Source organism: Carassius auratus, chromosome 47, assembly GCF_003368295.1.
Source record: "Carassius auratus strain Wakin chromosome 47, ASM336829v1, whole genome shotgun sequence".
Lineage (NCBI taxonomy): Eukaryota > Metazoa > Chordata > Actinopteri > Cypriniformes > Cyprinidae > Carassius > Carassius auratus.
In genome coordinates, this window is record NC_039289.1 from 9,800,456 (window position 1) to 9,819,623 (window position 19,168).

At 34.1% G+C, this 19,168-nt stretch overlaps 1 long non-coding RNA gene across 1 annotated transcript in view; it reads right to left on the reverse strand.

Annotated features, from left to right (window-relative positions):
- LOC113065042 (uncharacterized) overlaps window positions 1-18,338 on the reverse strand; it is a 48,901-nt gene extending 30,563 nt beyond the window's left edge. The window contains exons 1-3 of the long non-coding RNA XR_003278923.1: window positions 18,136-18,338; window positions 14,543-14,778; window positions 14,306-14,411 (exon numbers count right to left, since the gene is read on the reverse strand). This is a non-coding gene — a long non-coding RNA (uncharacterized LOC113065042). The remainder of the gene's footprint in view (window positions 1-14,305; window positions 14,412-14,542; window positions 14,779-18,135) is intronic.
- Window positions 18,339-19,168: the final 830 nt, after the last annotated feature.

Below are 19,168 nucleotides of genomic sequence, written 5' to 3' on the forward strand. Positions count from 1 at the left end.
CCATGGCGTAAGGAGCACAACCTAGTCCTTAATACCAAAAAAAAAAAAAAAGAAACAAGGAAGTGATTTTGGATTTTAGGAAAAAGGGACAGACTAAACACATTCTACTATTGGTAACACTTTAGTATAGGGTCCAATTCTCACTAATAACTAGTTGCTTATTAGCATTACTATTATTAACATATTGGCTGTTTATTAGTGCTTAGAAGTTAATTGAGGCAAAAATCATAGTCAATGGTTAAGTTAATAGTGAGAATTGGACCATAAAATAAAGTATGACCCTACTTTTCATTTGAAGTGAGGAGATACTGTACAGTAAGTTCCCAGCTTTAATTTCCTGTTAAAGCTGCTCCACCTGCTGCCCTTAGGGAAAGGATACCGGGCCATAAGATCCCGAACCACCACACTGGCCCGCAGCCTATCCCAGTGCCCAGAGATTGCTTAATGAATATTCCTCCAATGAACACCCAAACCATCACACACACCCCACTTCTTTATCTGCACGACTGCAATAGCTGGGAACTGGACTATTCATTGCTGCAATATTAATAGTACATCTCACAATCTGCAATATTATTTTCATTTGGACAATAATTTCAATATCTCTGCTGTCTGTTAAAATGTTGTTGTGTCAAATTGGAATATTGTTGCTCTTTTACATTGTAGGCTGGTCTGATGTTATCTCACTGTTATTTATAACAATGACAATAAAGAACTTGAAATTGAACCTTGCAGTCTCCCCTGCAGCTTCTTGTAAGCACAGTCTCTCTAACTGCAAAGATCTGTGTGGATCAGTTACTCAGGCTTTTTTCATTTGCCTGTCCTACACAGTTTGTTTGATGTTTGGTTATCAGATCCAACTTACAATGAAGTGGATGTCCCATGAACAACATTTTTCATTGGATTTTGTTTGTAGTTGCTTTTGCTGTAGTATCAATTTATCGTGTGCCATGGCCTGGAAACCTTGTTAAAGCTTTGTACCAATCTCACTGCTTGCCCATTAGAAGCTGGGTGCAGATGTGACATGTCTGATGCCATTTCTGTGAAATAATGTCTGGAAATCAGTGGCAGTAAATTGTTTTACATTGACACTAACTGATGAGAAGCTCCAGTTCTGGCAAACAAGTCTCTCAGAACCTCAATGGTGCATGAAGTGGTGGTAGTGCTTATGGTGAAATCCTCAGGCCTTTGGAACAGGCATCAACTACCAGGAAGTGTCATTTTGCAGTCAGGTAATTGCAATGTCATCCGTATGCCTTGATCCATCACCAGGCACCACACATAATTACTGAACAGCATTCATCATTACAACTCATAGATGCTTGCCAAAAATAATGCCCAGCATTGTATACAAGCAGCTGCTTTGGCAGGAATTCCTTTCTGCTGGCTGAAAAGTAAGCAGCTGGTGATCCATAACAAGGGTACATTCCATACTGATGAGGTAGTGGTTACATTTTTTGACACCCCACACTAAACTCCATTCCTCTGTGTCAATTTGGGCATAATTCTTCCCAGCTGTAGACAAAAAACTATGATGCAAAAGCAATGGGCCTCTTGCTACCATCTTCCATTGCATGTGACATCGCTGCCCATATTCCATAGAGCGAGGCTTCACTGGGAGAGATGGATTGTGATGTATCAGAACCATGTCAGATGTCATCAGATTCCTTATTCCATTCCACTGTCTGCCAGACTGAAGTAACTCATTGAGGGGATGAAGGAAAGTTACTATTTTAGTAAAACATTTTGTAATAGTTCACAAATCCTAAGAAGGATCTGATCTGGGAGACATTTTATGGCTTTGGAGCATTCACCACTCCCTGTGTTTGTTTCTTGTGCACCCCTTGGGCATCTATAATTTGCCCACAATATGTGACACCCAGCTTAAAAAAAAGAAAGGAAATACATTGTTCCTGCCTGGATGTGAGCCTGTTTTCCTCTAGTTGTTTCAAGGCAGTTACCAGTCACCTGTAGTGCCCATGACAAATATGTCATCAAGAAGGACTTGATCCATTGCATGTTGCGTACAAGTTGAGAATTTCCATCTTGCCATAATATTCTACTGTCAATGGCAGCATATCCTGTGGTCTTACATTTTCACCAGCATATGCTTTTTGAGAACAACAGAAGATAGGTTGAGCTTCTCATTGCTTAAAAAGATTTTGTAATCACTCTCAGACCTAACTGTCCAACTCCATTTTTACCAATTTTGGCATGAGCCAGCTGGCCTGTTTGTCTTTTCATCCAGACTGAAAAATTCTAAACTGGCCAGTGCATCATTACTGTCATTACTTGAAACATCAATCTTATGCACATTTCTCTTGTGATTGCAATATCACTTGTCCTTCTCAGCCTTTTGTCCTTTGCTACTGCGACAAACTCTTTAAATATGCCAGTTTCCACTGCTTGTTTAAACATCAGGTCTGGCTCAGTCAACAGTCTCTTTTGACTTCCCTCATTCCACATACTAGACGATCGTGCAGTGCACGATTTAGTACATCCCCATATGGGCAATTCTCCATTTACTCCATTAATTTGGCCACATAAGTGGAAATGATTTCTCACACTGATTTAATTTACAGAATCTGAAATGTTCGGCAATCAGTAACAGTTTGTGTGATAAATATTAGTCTTTCAAAATACATATTACAATCCTTCGTGGAGCTATCAAATGACAGAATCACCCCATACACACAATCATAACCGAACAAGCCTGCACATGTTGAACAACAGACATACATGGTAAATTGAAAAATGCTTTGCTCATATGCTGATTATATACGACAGCAAGTGACTGAATTGAGTACTGCAGTCCAATTTAAAAATATTTGGGAGGGTTCCAGACTGAAGAAACAGAATTGCCATAGTGCTCATAAAAAACCACAAAAGATTAGAGTAGATCACGTGTTAGGGAACAAACACCTAGACCATGTGCTCACAGTGAGCAAGATTAGATTAGCACACAGCCAATGAATAAGACCGACTAGCATCAAAACAAAACATAAGCACATGAAACAGGTTGAAAGACCATGTGCTCATAACAAAAGACAAAAAAATAAAAAATAAATAAAATGGAGAATGAGCATCTTGATTCCAACAAAACCTGACAGGAGCATTAGGATCTAGTTACCGGCTTTCAAACACACAAAACACACTACATGAGTGTCCTGAATAGAAGGTTGAACAAAAGTTTTACAAATTTAAGCGACTAAGAAAAACATGATTGAATATCAAACGTGTTAAACTTAATGAATTGATGATGGTGATGAGAAATTGGGTTTTGTGGTCAGAGCAAATCTGTCTTTGACTTCCTTTGCTTGATGTGGGAAGGTTTTTTTTTTTTTTTTTTTTTTTAACTTGTCTTCCTGTCTTTGCTTCAGTAAATTAATCTTAAATGTTGTGTGGAAGGAACCAAGTTGTATAGTGTTAAGTGTTTTCACCACAAGAACAGCATGAAGATCATTCAGCTTCAGCTCTGTGAGTTTATTACATGATCTATCAATGTATTTACATGCATTGGCTATAATAAAGTTATATATAGTTTTATATTATTCATCAGGTTTTATGTGTTGTTTATTTATCTTACAGATGTATTAATCTGTTGTCAAGCTGCAGTTTCAGATCTACTGACTGATCTGGGATCAAATGTGATCATAAACTGTGATCTTGATGAAAATGAGGTTTATTGGATTTTACTGAAAACACCAGATCCTCCGACATTGATTCTACGAACATTATACAACATAGAACAAATAAAACCAATACCACCTTTTTACTATAATAATACATTCAGAAACAAATATTCAGTGCAGTTTAAACATCGTCTGGTTATTAATAATGTGACTGCTGATGAATTAGGAGTTTATTACTGTATGAACACACGCACTCCTCCAAAACTCAGCAACAGCACCAGAATATACTTCACCGGTGAGTTCATTTATTCATTCAGTGATCAAGACATATTGACCAACACTGCTTACACACATATTAACTACTTAAATTTGTAAATACTTTTGTATTTATAAATTTCATCATACACTTCTTGCCAACAACAAACAAGTTAGTGTCTGATTTATATAAGGAAATACTTACAATTTTATGATTGGATCTTTATTGCAGTGTTTCTTATGTTTCTGCTATTTTGTATTGTTTGGCAAGAATTATTTTAACCCTAACTCATGCAGTGCATAGATTTTTTATTTCTAAAACAATCACGTCTGAAGATGTACCCGTGTACATATTCCAGGATGACAATGTCAAGATTTATCAGGCTCAAACTGTGAAAGATTGACCATCACAAAGTCCATCACATTAACCTCAGTGGAAGTCTTTGGAATGTGCTGGAGTTGACTTTACACTGCCTGTCCAAAATAAAAGTGTCACACTCATTTTGTTGGAGAGTCTTTAGCATATACAACATATTACAACATCACAGCATTTATTTCCATCAAGAATTGCATGCATTTTTTGTAGGGATCTTGTATTGAAATGATAAAGTGTCGAACCCCCTGTAAAGTCGACTCCAGCACAACCTCAAGACTTTCAATAGGGTTAGGCTCAGGACTCTGTGGTGGCCAATTCATACAAGAAAAATGATTCCTCATGCTCACTGAACCACTATTTTACAAACTGACTCCAGTGAATCCTGACATTTTCAGCCTGGAATATGGACATGTATATGTCTTCCTATATTGTTTGAAAAGTAAAAAGCTATGTACTACACTTAAAATAATTATTACCAAATTTACAATGTGCCAGAAACATACTGTATTAATCACTATAAAAAAAAAAATGATGTCATAAAACCTTAATTATTTACTTATATAAATATTAACCTTCAGTGTTTGCAGTGTAAATTACCAATATTTTCAGTGATTCAAATCTGTAGCTATTGCACTAACAGTAAATGTTTTTACAGTAACAGACTGTGGACACTTTTATTACAGAATCAACTCAACAAACTGTGTTAACTGAGTGTCACAATCATACAGTGATTCCGGGTACAGAGCAGAATCAGACACAATGGAAAATTATTATCATCATATTTGGACTGATGAATGGGCTTCTTGTTCTTGCGGTGTTTGGTGAGATGTTTTAAGCCATTGGTAAAAAATATTTATATCAGCTGATGATAATTGAAATATTGTAATATATATAAATATTCTTTATTCGGACTTTTGACTGTTTCAGTATTATTGCGCCATTTATGTGATATGAATATAAATACTGAATCTGAAACACTTTTTTAGGACTGGTAAAGGTTTTTGTTGTCGGAAACAGAAGGTCTGAAGAACAATCAGAACAACTCGACACTGATCAACAGATGATGCAAGTTATAGAACCACATCAGGACCAGTTACATGTAAGAATATGTGAAACCATCATCATAACTAAAATGTATTTCTGTCTTGATAATCACTTGAGGATTCTGTTATTCCAACATTAACATTTTATAACACTTAATTTGGGTTTATTGTTCAACTGTAGCTGAAAATGCTAATATTTCTCTTTCAGTATGCCACGGTGTACTTCTCCAAACCGCGTAGGAATTTTCGGTCCAGCCAAATCAACAGCACCTATGCTGCTCTAAACCTTCCGAGGTCATGAACACATGAGTATGACAGATTATACTTATTTTATTCAGTTTTTCTTTATGTTCAAATGAGTATAATCAAAGTTCAGAAAAAAATGCTGTACTGCTTTCTAGAGGCTGGTTGGAAGTAGTGAGATTAATCCGAAATATTTTATTGAATTCACAGCCATTGTTTTATGTGTGCGTATCTGATAGGACTCTTGTCATGTATAAAACATATTACCTGGAAAACATTACTTTCTATTAAGTAGTTATTATTTCACTGTATAATTATTGTATGATTTTTTTTAATACATAAAAATATGTACCTGTCTTTGTATTTTAGAGGGTCTCGCAAGAGGTCAGTGACATCAATCAGTTTGAAAAGTGTTTAGGAACTTTTATATTAACTGTCTTAAGCCATATCTGGTGAAAATTCTCTGAGTGGTTGTAGATGCAAATATATGTATGAGAGTGGATGGAATATTCATTATTTTTGTGAAGCCTGATTGGTTGAGTTTTTCAATGCTGTTGGACTAAGAAGAGGTTAATTTTTATAAGAAAAAAGGGACTGTCTATTTTGTAATTTTTGTTTTATTATTATTTATTTATACCTAATTAAAGCTGTATTTAAATAAGTAAACATGCTCAGTTATTTAGTGTGAAATGTAGTGGCTTCTTAACCTACTTTTCTCAAACTCAGCACAGGTTTTCTTTTCTTTTTTTTTCTTTTAAACAAAACGTTAAGTGTGAAGAGTCTGTCTGCTGGGCTTTTTAAAAATGTGTTTTATTTTGAGAAGGCGTTTGTGAGTATATTTTGGTATTCAAATGGGAATCATAAAAAAAAAATGTGTTTGCAAATGAATGACAGAAATATTTTCCAGATTGAACAATGTTATCCTTATATTTTAAATGCACTTATAATTAGCTTTTATATTGATATGACTTTCTTTGATACTCTATATTATTATATCTACATTCATTTTACAATTAGTTTCGTAATCTATATATATATATATATATATATATATATATATATATATATATATATGTGTGTGTGTGTGTGTGTGTGTGTGTGTGTGTGTGTGTGTGTGTGTGTGAAGTATATAATTATAAAATAACAATATTTAAAACACATGTTTTAAGACAACTTGGCCCGACTTGACATTTATGAGAAACACCCTTATTCTGAGAACAAGGTTCAGCATTTTGTTAAATTCTACCTTTATTGTGAAGTGTCTTCATTATTAATAAATATATTTCTATATGCGTGTTTTTGTGTGTAAGAAAGAATGTAATTCTTAATATTTTACAAGAACTACGAGAAACTTACAAGAAACCACAGTCCCTCAGTAATGAATTATACTTTCTAATTTAAACTGATTTCAGTAACAAACACAAGTAGTTCAATGATATTTCAGTGTTGTGCTAAATAATGTCCATATTGATGAACAAAAAGTATATAACTTTATGAACACAGATATACATTTCGCCGAATTTCCAGATGAATCATAAAGCAGTAATAATTAAACTAAAACAGAGAAGGGTGGCACAGTAAAGTCTAAAGTGGTTCTTTGGCCTGATATATCTCATATATATATATATATATATATATATATATATATATATATATATATATATATATAGAGCACTGAAATCTCAACCAATCAGGCTTCACAAAAATAATGCTGTTGCATATTGTGAAGTAGTTTTGTAAACGGTATTGCATACTATGAAATATGTTAAGCAAAAAAAAAAAATAATAATAATAATAATAAAAAAAACACATATGCAAACTACTCAGTGTTATCCTCAACTAAACTCATCTAAAGTGCTAAACCAAAACCAGAAACATGTTCCACTGGCTTTGGCACTTGACAACCAATGACTCTCACCTTTGTCTACAGTGGAGGTTTAACTGTGAAACGAGTGCACTGTTTTTTCCAATACCTTTATGTTTAAAAGGTTCTCACGGTTGTCTAAACCTCAAATGGAAAGTACATCTGCTTTGTTTGTTTACTAGACCCCCACAGTGCCAAATTAGCACTTGCAAAGTGTTAACACATGTAAACCACATTCGACAACAGCACTTAAGCTGAAGTTTTTATTGCTGTGATTGTCCAACTGTAACTGGAAGTGTAATTTCACATTAATCTATGGTTAAACTTGAAATGAAATAAATGATTGAAATTAAATAAATGATTTTACATAAATGTCATACTAGAAGTGCTGAAACTAAGCCCTCTGTGGAAAAGCAAGTGAACCTAGTATGTGTTTAACTATTGAAGGCCTATTGCTGAAATCACAGACAAGCAGGATGATACGAAGAGTGACATTTCCCAGTGCTGTGGACCAATCAAATCTGACGATCAGAACTAACAGTAGTTTTTGCATTCTTGTTGATTAAACAATCATGAAAAAAAAAGCAATGCAAATGGTTGCTATAGGAAGTCCCGGTTCAACAATAATACATGTAATTCATAATAATGTGTGACTGTTTCATAGTCTGGGGAACAAATTTGTCCATTTATCAATATGTCACAGTAGTCTGAAGACAGCAGCACCAGACAGCAGACTCCTCATATACTCACCTTAATATACTCAAAACAAAAAGAAAGAAAAAGAAAAAGATTTAACGATACTGTTCAGTTTATTTAAAAAAAAAAAAAAATTTCATTTAATACCATTGTATTAGGTTTCTCATTCAAACAATTTTATTGTGTTAAACTGACTTGAAACAGTTGCATTTTGGATTAATTCAATATTTAAAGGTAAACAATACATTTGATGGTGATTTTGTTTACTTAAGTAAATTTAGTTAATCCAACATAATTCTAATCCATTTGAGTTGAGAGTGCATACAGTAAATTAATCCCCTTTCTATCATGCTTTGCACACTGCTTGATAAGAAGAGTAAATTTTGTAATAAAATGTTGTTTTATGCCTTTTTTTCTTTGTTTGTCTGTGTTTCTTTTTTTTTTAGATAAAATATGATCTGCATGCTGATAAAATTAATGTTTTCCCATGTTTTAATACAAATAAAAGGCTTTTTAATAAAACGATTCATAAGCATATTTCCAGTAGTAGGGGCGTGTTTCCAGTTTTTGGGGTGCTAAGCAAAGCGTTACTTTGGGCCCACTTTTGTAGAAATCGTTTTCCTCCGGGGCAGGGGTGTAGTGCATTGGGGCACCAAGGGGTCATGTTGTTGTGGTGGTGGTGCTGGTGGGATGGTCATGTGACACATAGCAGCCACAATAGTGTTGTATAACTGATGTAGGCCTATTGACTTGACAGTTGTCCACAAGACAATCATAAACACCCTCCACAAGGAGGGTAAGCCACAGAAGGTCATTGCTGAAAGGGCTGGCTGTACACAGAGTGCTGTATCGAAATATGTACATAGAAAGTTGACTGGAAGGACTGTGGTAGTAAAAGGTGCACAAGCAACAGGGATGACCACAGCCTTGGGAAGATTGTCAGGAAAAGCTGATTCAAGAACTTGGAAGAGCATCAAAAGGAGTGGACTGAAGCTGGAGTCAGGGAATTAAGAGTCACCACACTCAGACGTCTTCAGGAAAAGAGCTACAGCTGTCTCATTCCTAGAACCAAGCCACCCCTGAACCAGAAAAACATGTCAGAAGCATTTCACCTGGGGTAAGGAGAAAAAGAACTGGCCTGTTGCTCAGTGGTCCTCTTTTCCACAGTCCTCTTTTCAGAAGAAAGTAAATTTATTATTTAATTTGGAATCAAGGTCTGGAGTCTGGGGGAAGACCGGAGAGGAAAAGAATCCAAAATTCATTGTTAAGTTTCCAAAGTCAGAGATGTTTTGGGGTGCCGTGATGTCTGCTGTTGTTGGTTTATTGTGTTTTATCATGTCCAAAGTCAATGCAGCCATCTACCAGGAGATTTTGGAGCACTTCTTCTGCTTCTATCTGCTGACAAGCTTTATAGAGATGCTGATTTCATTTTGCAGCCAAACTTTAGCACCTGCCCACAGTGGCACTTCCAAGTTGTTTGAGGACCGTGATGTTACTGTGTTTGATTGGCACGCCAACTTACCTGACCTGAACCTCACAGATAATCTATGGGGTATTGTGAAGAGGAAGATAATTAACATCTGACAAACAATACAGTGGAGCTATATTGAAGCAGTAATTCGTCCAAAAGGAGCCCCAACCAAGTATATAGTGCATGATTAAACCTGCTTTGGAGATCTTTTTTTTTTTTTTTTTTTTTTGATTTATTTTAGAGAATATATATAAATAAAAAAAATTGAGATTATTTTTTGTACATTTTCCTAAGCTTTAAGTCATAACATATAATAACAACAACAACAAAAAAAATATTTTTTGAGATGCACCTTTAATGGTAATTAAATGCAACATAACCCAGTTGTGGAACCTGTTGACATATAAGCATTAAGTAAATCCAACATATTTTTTGAGTGATTAAGTGGGAAGACAGTATTTTTATGTAAAGCCTTTTCTCATGAATAAATAAACAAAAAAATAGATAGCTCATGTGGTTTAAGGTAAAAAAAAAAAAAAAGCCACATTATTTCCTCATAATGTAGCGAGGATCAGCTCTAGGCATGACAAAGCAGATATCATCCTCTTTTGGAAGGCCAAACAAAGTGCTATGCAAAGTGCTATACACATCATCTACACAGTGGTGTAGAAATGGGGGGGGGGGGGGGTTAATCGAGGCATTTTAGGGTGGTGTGGACAGAATATTTATACAGAATATTTCTTTGGGTTTGAGACTTTAGTCTTTGCAACATTACAGATCTCCAAGATCTTGTAACACTCCAAAGAAAAAGGAAAACTTGAAATCACATCATATAACCAATTGAATAAAGATAATAGGCAAGAAGAAGAAGAAGACATACTGGTAAAAAAAATAAAAAATAAAATTAAGCCTGGATGCACTGTAAGTCGCTTTGGTTAAAAGTGTCTGCTAAATGCACAAATGTAATTGTAAGATAAGCACAGAATATAAATGCAAAGAGCATAACGTGCAAATCAGCAATTTTATTCTTTGCCTCAAGGCATTTTAAAAGTGTGAGTCGAACTTTTCATTACCTGATGGGACACTCTTGTTTAGTGTAGTGTTGTAAAAATGCAAGCATTTACATAGCTTTTTTTTTTATTTTTAATACTTTGCATTTTAAAATCAACTTCTAAATGTCTGTTCAGTATTCCCAATAATATGACGTCATTTTAATTTGTGGTGCTTCTAATTAAGTGATAAAAATCAGTTACAAAATAAATATCACCATCGTTGCACCAATAAACATAAAAAACACTATTTTTCTACTAAATGATATATAACATCTAATTATTATTAATATTTCAAAAACATTGGAAAGGTTTCTGTTACCTCTCACGAGATCTCGGCAAAAAGTCTCAGGATTTATTTCCACAACATGATGCATGATGGGATACACTAAGCCCTCGAGTTAGTGTATTTACTGTGTGTTAAGGTCACTGCGCTTTTGGCATTTTTAAGACATGGGACAGTCTTAAACACTTTTACTTCCTGTTGTGCACAAGTGGCCAAGACTGCAAGTGTAGGTGTTTGGACAAGGCTTCTGTCTGATCCGGTATGTTTTGGAGCTTCTCTGCTGCCCTCTGCAGGTCATTCGTCATACATAGTTAGAAATGACGTCACTATAATAGTTTAGTAACCACATCATCCTCTTCCTAACAGACTAGATTAAAATTAGTCATCTTTCCAAGGCTTAGCCTCCACTGTTATCTTCATCAGCAGCTGCATTAACCCTGGTCTTGTAGGTCTTGTTTTTAGATCTTGGCATTTTTAGTGTGCTTTTTACATTGAAGTAAGACTGAATGATGCTGTTACTGGGAAACTAGGACAAGTGCACTTGAGTGAATCTACAGTACCACTTACAGTGAAGAGTCACTGTATACAGTACTTCAAAGATTAGTTTCAGATGTTTTTTTTTTTTTTTTATCCAGTAGATAGCATCACTATTATAAAGTATACTCCAACTGAGTGACCCATGCATTCTAGAAAGCTTCATCTTTAATACTATAATAGTAGAGCAGTAGAAAGATTTGTAACTGCATTGACAGCAAATGACAAAATATTTTAGTGGTTTAGAGCATAAGTTTCTGTTTAAAACAAGAACAATTTTATTTGCTGACTTTACTAATTACTAATTCAAGTGGTATATTCTCTATAGCATGTCTTAATATCTTATTCTTTTAGGGCATTCCACTGAGGGTAATAAAAAAAAATAACTAACTAAAAAAGCTGTATATTTGACATAAAAGGTGGCAAAGAGCATTCTGTGACTTTCCCTGCGGAATATTTACAGTACAGGTAGCCTATATATGTTTTTGCCAGGCAGGATATTTCTTCAGTCAACATCCTTGTTGGTCCTGAACCAATCAGATTTCAAGCTTGGAGTTAGGTTAGGGCTTGGGTTAGAGTTACAGGCTTGCATTTTTGAGCCACCCCCTCTTGAACTTCCTATAGGATTTTGGAATTGACATTTACGATTTGTGAATGAAATAAAGTAAGACATTTGAAGTATTTTTGAGACTTGTCTTTTTGTACATTAAGTTACAATTTCGGTATAAATTGTTATGGTAAGTTTGGCATTATGAGTAATGCAGATAATGCTTTGATAAAGGTTTAACTTTGTTAAAGTTTAATTTAAAAATTATGACTGAATATATTGCTACTGTATAAGTTACTACAATGCTATTCTCAAAGTAATATTAATAATATTATTATTTTTAAGGAATATCATACAATCAAGTTTGTTTATAATTATTAATTTATAAAGTTACGCTGTGCAGCATCTGCAATGTTTTGCAATTGCTTTTCATTTGATTAAATTTAAATGATTCATTATTTTGTTAAAGTTTTATGAAATCATTTCACTAGATACCATTTTTTATGATACATTTATAATGAATCATAAAACACAGAATGCATAAGAAATCAAATGCAAAACACAGAATGTAGGGGAAAATACAATCCATTACCTGGGACCCTAAATTAAAACGTACTGTAGCTCCTTTGTGAAATTTAATTATGAACAAAGTTATGTTTACCTTCATTCTCAAGGTCTAACAAACATTCGGAAAGCAGAAAAGACAGTTGCATTTCCTATAAGTGGTTAACATGTTGACAGTAAACGCATTGTCTGCTTATTTAGCTACTTTTCAGTGTGTACTTAAGTATGTATTCAGTACTTAACACGTATGTCAGTTAGTACTGTAAGACTTTGAATGTAAAATTGCAAATCAGCACCTAAGCACTCTTGTGGGTTTGAGGGTAAAAAAGGGTAAAAACATGTCAGGTAGACAGTGGTACGAAGTAAGCAACACCGCTGCAACAAACAAAATTGATAATGGTTGTGTTTGATTTATAGTATCTGAATAATCAAGAATTGACAATAGTCAATTGTATTGGCAGCACTGAGGACAAGCACAAATACAATTCTGCTTGGGGTTCCATAAAGGCCTGGCCTGGCCATGGGTTAGTGTCTGACCAAGTCTGAGCTCATCCAAAATTATTATTCAGAGTTTTATAGCAGATTTGAACCCTGAGTACAATTATTTATACACATTTGTATCAGGAAATACAAATATGTAATATTACATAAACAACACAAAATGTATTTAATACTGGCAAACTTAACGTGAGAAAGAACACTTGTCGTAGAGACAGGAAAATAATGAAAAAAAAATTATTTAGCAACAGCAAAAATATTTTCCTTATACAGTGTTTCAAGATCTTATGTTCACATGGCAATTGTTTAACAGCACAAAAAAAAAAAAACGTCTTTTCTACAAGAGAACCAATGACAGATGAAAAAACGTCCATCTCTCTTAGCTCATCATATTTGTATTCTGGTTCAGATAAGTAAGGCTGGGCAAAAACATGCAAGTCATCCTCTCTGTCGAAATCTTCTAAGACTGTTTTATGTACTGCGAGTGTCAAGGTACAAGGTAAACAAGGTACAGTGCATCAGGGTTCTACGTCAGATCGACAGCTCCACTTTTTGCTAAAATTATGCTTTTTTTTTTTTTTTTTTTTTTTTTTTATGAAACCTATACCTACATTCAAGTGTTAATAAAAATGCATGTATTGCATATTCAAATATTCATACAGCAAAATATACTGGAGGCCAAAATCGCTGGCGGTGGCTGCCAACTTTTTGTCAAAAATGCTGGCAGGGAAAGAGTAAAAGGGTTAGTTCAGACTAAATAAAGAGTCATTAATGACTCGTTCCAAACCTGTAAGACCTCCGTTCATCTTTGGAACACAGTTTGTTTTATATGTTTATTATTTATATACGTTTTATTTGACTATTGCATATAAATATTTCTGAAATTGGAGTGAAAAACGTATTTTTCAACAGAGTATCCTAAACTCCTAGGCTTAACCACAAGATATTCATTCATCTTTCTAAGATTTATTTCAATATATTCGAGACCTCTGTCCTTCTACTGAATTTTCACCTTTATTAATATTAAACATGATTCTGACTGTATTACTGTATCTGAAAACCATCTGTCTGTCATGACTAGACTTTAATTAATCAATAACAGTTTCACTAAATAATTAATTTTGATATCTAATAATAAAAATAAGATGGTCTTTTCAGCATGCATGTATAAGTTGTTTGATCCAATAATGAAATGATGAAATGAACATCAGTAAATTTAATAAATTAGTAAATGTACTCAGACTTACATAAGTATGCGATTGAAGCTTCTTGCCATAAACCTCTCCTGTATTTTGGATCCTGTTCCTCGAGTCAAACATTAATCGAATATGTTCCTGCTGTTCTCATTCTGACCTAGAGAGAAAAATGAGAGAGAGAGAGATTTGAATACAACAAGGAAACACAACCTGGCTTTTTCCCAAATTTGCCTTTCAAATAGATTTCAATAATTAATTACTAGCAGTTTTTCTACAACAAGAAATTACCTGTATTCTTTTTCTTATAGCTGAGTTCAATCCCTAAAGTTGCTCTCTCTTGTTTTGATCCTGACAGATTGTTCAGCTGCTGTGAGACTCAAAGATAATATTGACTGACGTTCTCTTGGGAGGAGGAACTTAGAGACTGAGGGCATCTGTCAGAGATGAGAAGGCGAGTGGACAATTACAGTCTGTTTTGTGGTCATCAGATCACCAAGACATCCTCATTCTGATCTACAAAGGAACTAAAAGAGAGAGAGAAAGCAAAAGTCTCACACGCACAGCCTTGTCTTGAATCTGCCCTTCATGCCTTGTTTGTTTATAGGATACAATATCAGCATGAAGGTTTGGTTGCTAGTTTTAAAGCAGATGAACTTTCTGAATTCAAATATCCAGTTTTTAAATGTTTTAAAAGCACTTTTTCTTGGTTATTTGATCATTAGGAAACAATCTAGTTCACAATCCTTCAAACATAATGAGAATTTTACTTCTGAATCAAGTAACATTTCAACAACTAAATGTTTCAGGTATAAACACTTCATGGACAATGCTAACATTTTGTGAAACTGAAACTTTTTAAAGACCAGGTGACTTTGAACAAATGTTTTTATAATGTTACTGGTAGAATGATTGTTCTTAACGTTTTTTATTTTTTATTTTTTTATTGTACAGCTCATACAAAAAAAGTTTTATACTGAAACATTTCTATTTTTATTTAGAATATCAGTCAATCCGAAGCATTCTGACACACTTTGTGTTGATTTACACTCTGTTTTTATTAACAGATCTGAATGTAACAGCTGCTCTTATCATGACATGAGAACTTTGACCTGAAAAAACTAAAAACATGAACTCACTGAAATATGAAAACAAGCTATTGTTGTGTCTGGATGTTTTTCTGATTAACATCTCACTGTCCATCCAGCTTCAGAATGAAGAGATCAGATGAGATGCGAGTCGTCATGGGGCTGATAAAATGTCATTATTGTGCATCATTGTGTTTCTTTAACCCTCAGGACATTTACTGTAACAGCACAGGAATACTGTTATCTTGAAGATCCCTTTACATTCCACTAGATGGCAAAAACGACATCTAGCAGAGATATAGGGTTTGAGCAATGTGGAGCTGCTTGTTTGCAAATGACTCGTGACGTCATAGAACACTAAGATATCAGTATCACAAAAAAAAGAAAGAAAAAAAAAATCACAATTGTCGAGAATCATATGCTGCTGCTTGATGTCTGTATGTGTCGAAATAATAAAACCGCTCAAAACATTTTGGTAAAGATCTTTTTTTTTTTAATCCTTCATTCCTGATTGTTGCAACACTACTGGCTTTCATGCTGCAGTATTACGGGGTTGGTGAACCTAAATTAATGGAGAAACACACTTATGATCAGTATTTAGGATTCAATTGAGATCAGTGAATTAGACCACTTCATCATGCTTATATTAGAAATAATATTTAGCCATCATCACCTGATCACATTATGTCTTGGAATTATTTTATTTATTTAATTATTTATTTATAGTTTTTTGCTACTGCAAATGTGTTTTAGGAACAGATTCAGCAGCCAGAGAAAACTAAAATATTCAAGTCAAGGTCAGATGAAGACTGATCCCTGAAAGCAGAAGAGCGTCCAAGTGCCATCATTCAGTATGTGGTCCAGATCTGGAACTAAACAATGTTGCTGTCAGGGAGTATTTCAGACAACAAAGCATGTGAACCTGATGAGCTGGTACTAATGGCTTCAGAAATGGGAAGTAGGAAATTTCTGATTCATTCATTCACCTCACACAAACATAGTATTTGAAGTGATAATATGTGTGAACATTCTTGGCTTTCTCTCTATACTGGCATCAGACAAAACTAGAAGTGTATATACACACACTTGTTAGACTGGAAATCTAATATGCACAACATATGCATCTACCCCATTAGAGATGTGTGTACCTTTAAAAAAAAAAAAATGTTGGTATCTATTATAACATCTTGCTCAAGGCTTAAATGTTGAAATTGTTATTAAGACATATTACCTTTGTTACTTAATGCCTCAAGTAAGTGTACAGGAAGTGAACCTTCCATATTTCTTTCTGTGAAAAGACTACATTTTTAGCAAACAATCTGTGGAATTTAGAAGACAAATCTTTAGTCCATTCTTGGAAATGTGTTGAGTTTTAGATGACTAATGGGATAAGTAATGTTCTTCAAACAGGGACAGATCACACATGCATGTCTGTCCCACTTATTTCACAACTACTGTATGTAGCAAATAATAAAAAGAAAAAAAGTATTGCTCAAAAGAGTAACAAGTAACTATGGCTTGCGGAAAGTAGAGCACACCAAATTGCAACACTGTATTGTAGAAGAGATTATATTGACTTCAAGACTTTAGTTTGAGGCATTAAGATGCACTTTACAATTCACAGCCCGACTTCAATACAACCTCAATTGTTATTCAAATTAACTTTTAAACTGTATATTTAAGCATCTGTAAGGATGCTTTTCCAAACCCTGCACTTAGTTTGAGTGTATACTGCACCATTTTATATAGAGCTTTAAATATACCTATAGATTAATTTATAGTAACCTGTTTGTCATTGTTATTCATTTAATTGTCACAGCTGTTTGTCTTTAATTCTATCATTTGCCCTATATTTAAGTTGTTCTAGGTCATTCTTCAATTGTTGTTCATTTTTAATCAGCTTTCATTATCTTCATCTTCTGACCTTCTGGGACACCGTGTCATTAATCTGTGACCATATAGCAGTTAGCTTCCATGCTACCTTAATATTAGCATGTGTTTTTGATGATCTGATATTTGCCTCAAAATTCACTAAAGCATACCTGTGTGCTATTGTACAATTTAGTTTTTCAAAGTGACAGTTTAACAATATACAAGTTATGATGGGATTTAATGTGACATTTTCTCTAAAAGACAGAAATATCAGATAATTTTGACTGGCTAGAAATAAACTTGAATGACCAGATATGGTCGATATTTATGTGTGTTCTGTTTTATGGTTTATTTTGTACCTTTTTCAACCCGATTTCACGGCAATTAGTAAATTTTCCACAAGGTTGCTTACTCGTACGAATTCGTACGACCACACTCGTACAAATTCATACAATTGTTGCCAAATCGTACATATTTTACAATTTGCACAATTTGTATGAATTTGTACGAATGACCTACACGTAACCCCACCCCTAAACCTAACCTTCACTGGGGTCGTATAAAATCGTACAAGTGAGGTCGTACAAATTCGTACGAATAAGCCACCTCATAAAATACGTACGAATTGGTCGTGAGATAGCGTTGACCTTTTTATATGATATCTTTTGCATCCCGATTATTATTATATATATATTTATATTAAAAATAACATTTGTTTGTTTAATGGTAAAATGTTGTTCTAAACAAAGCAGAATTACTTATCAATATCACTACTCACATAATCCACACACCAGTCGTCCTGGTTAGTTTTTATGCCTAGTTATTGTATTAAATAATTTTCATTTTTTTTTTTATATATTTTTTGACAACTCCTATATTACTGAACAAATGGAATACAACTAGAGGTTTGAATGCTTTACACACCTTTGATGAAGAACTGTTCTTGATTGGTGAAGCTGGAATACATCCTTCTTGATTCTGCAGTTAGGAAATAATTTTTGTTTTGTTCAAGGAATTTTATTTGTATTTTGCCACAATCTCAAAGATTAGCCTCAAAAAGACTTTTCTTTCTCATCTTCTCTGTGTTAAAGATGTGTGTACTCCAGAAGTTTGAGAGACTGTGTAGATGTGGAGGAAACACAGAGCATAGTTGTGATGGGAGGAGCAGAATCCACATGACTACAGCTAATGTAAACTATTACAGGTATTACAAGGCATTGCCACTTATACGAAAGAACATTCTTGTTTTGAAAATATTCATATATTGTAAGGGCATTGTGTGATCTGCTGTTGGTGTTGTTTTTAAAAATATCCAAATAAGAACAGGTCTGGCTGAAATACCAAGAAGAATATGAAAGACTGCTGGCCTTTATTTTAAGAAAAAAGTTTTAAATACATTTGTGTTGTAGGCCTACAGGAAAAGATCAAACCAGAAACTCAATAGGAGAAAACTCATATGCCCTTGAAACGATGGCTCAAAATAACTAAAAAAGGGAGACATAAATGCAGTTTAGTAACCAAACTGCCTTAATTATTGCATATAAAATTATGACATGTAAATTGACTTGTACTTTTTGAGTAAGGGAAGTTTCTTTTAAGGCTATTTTTTGTTAATGAAGAAGAGAGACAGATAGAGAGAGAAGTGTGCCAGGTTCAGTTTCTGTGGTAAAGGAAACAACACATTATAAAGTCGGCACAGCTTTATGTCCATTGCTTTTTAATCATCAGATTTTTGTTTCACATCATAATCTCCATTGGCAAGTCTCCCTTATTTAACTCTTTCATAACTCATTAGGAGAGCGTTTGAATATTAGAGAAACAGAAAGGGGCCACAGTCTTTTCTGGCTTGTCTTTTAGTCTTGGCATTTTCTTCATACATTTTATTTGGGTTAGACTGAATGATACTGTTACTGGGAAGGTCAATCTACAGTACCACTTGTTGGTTTGATATTTTTAA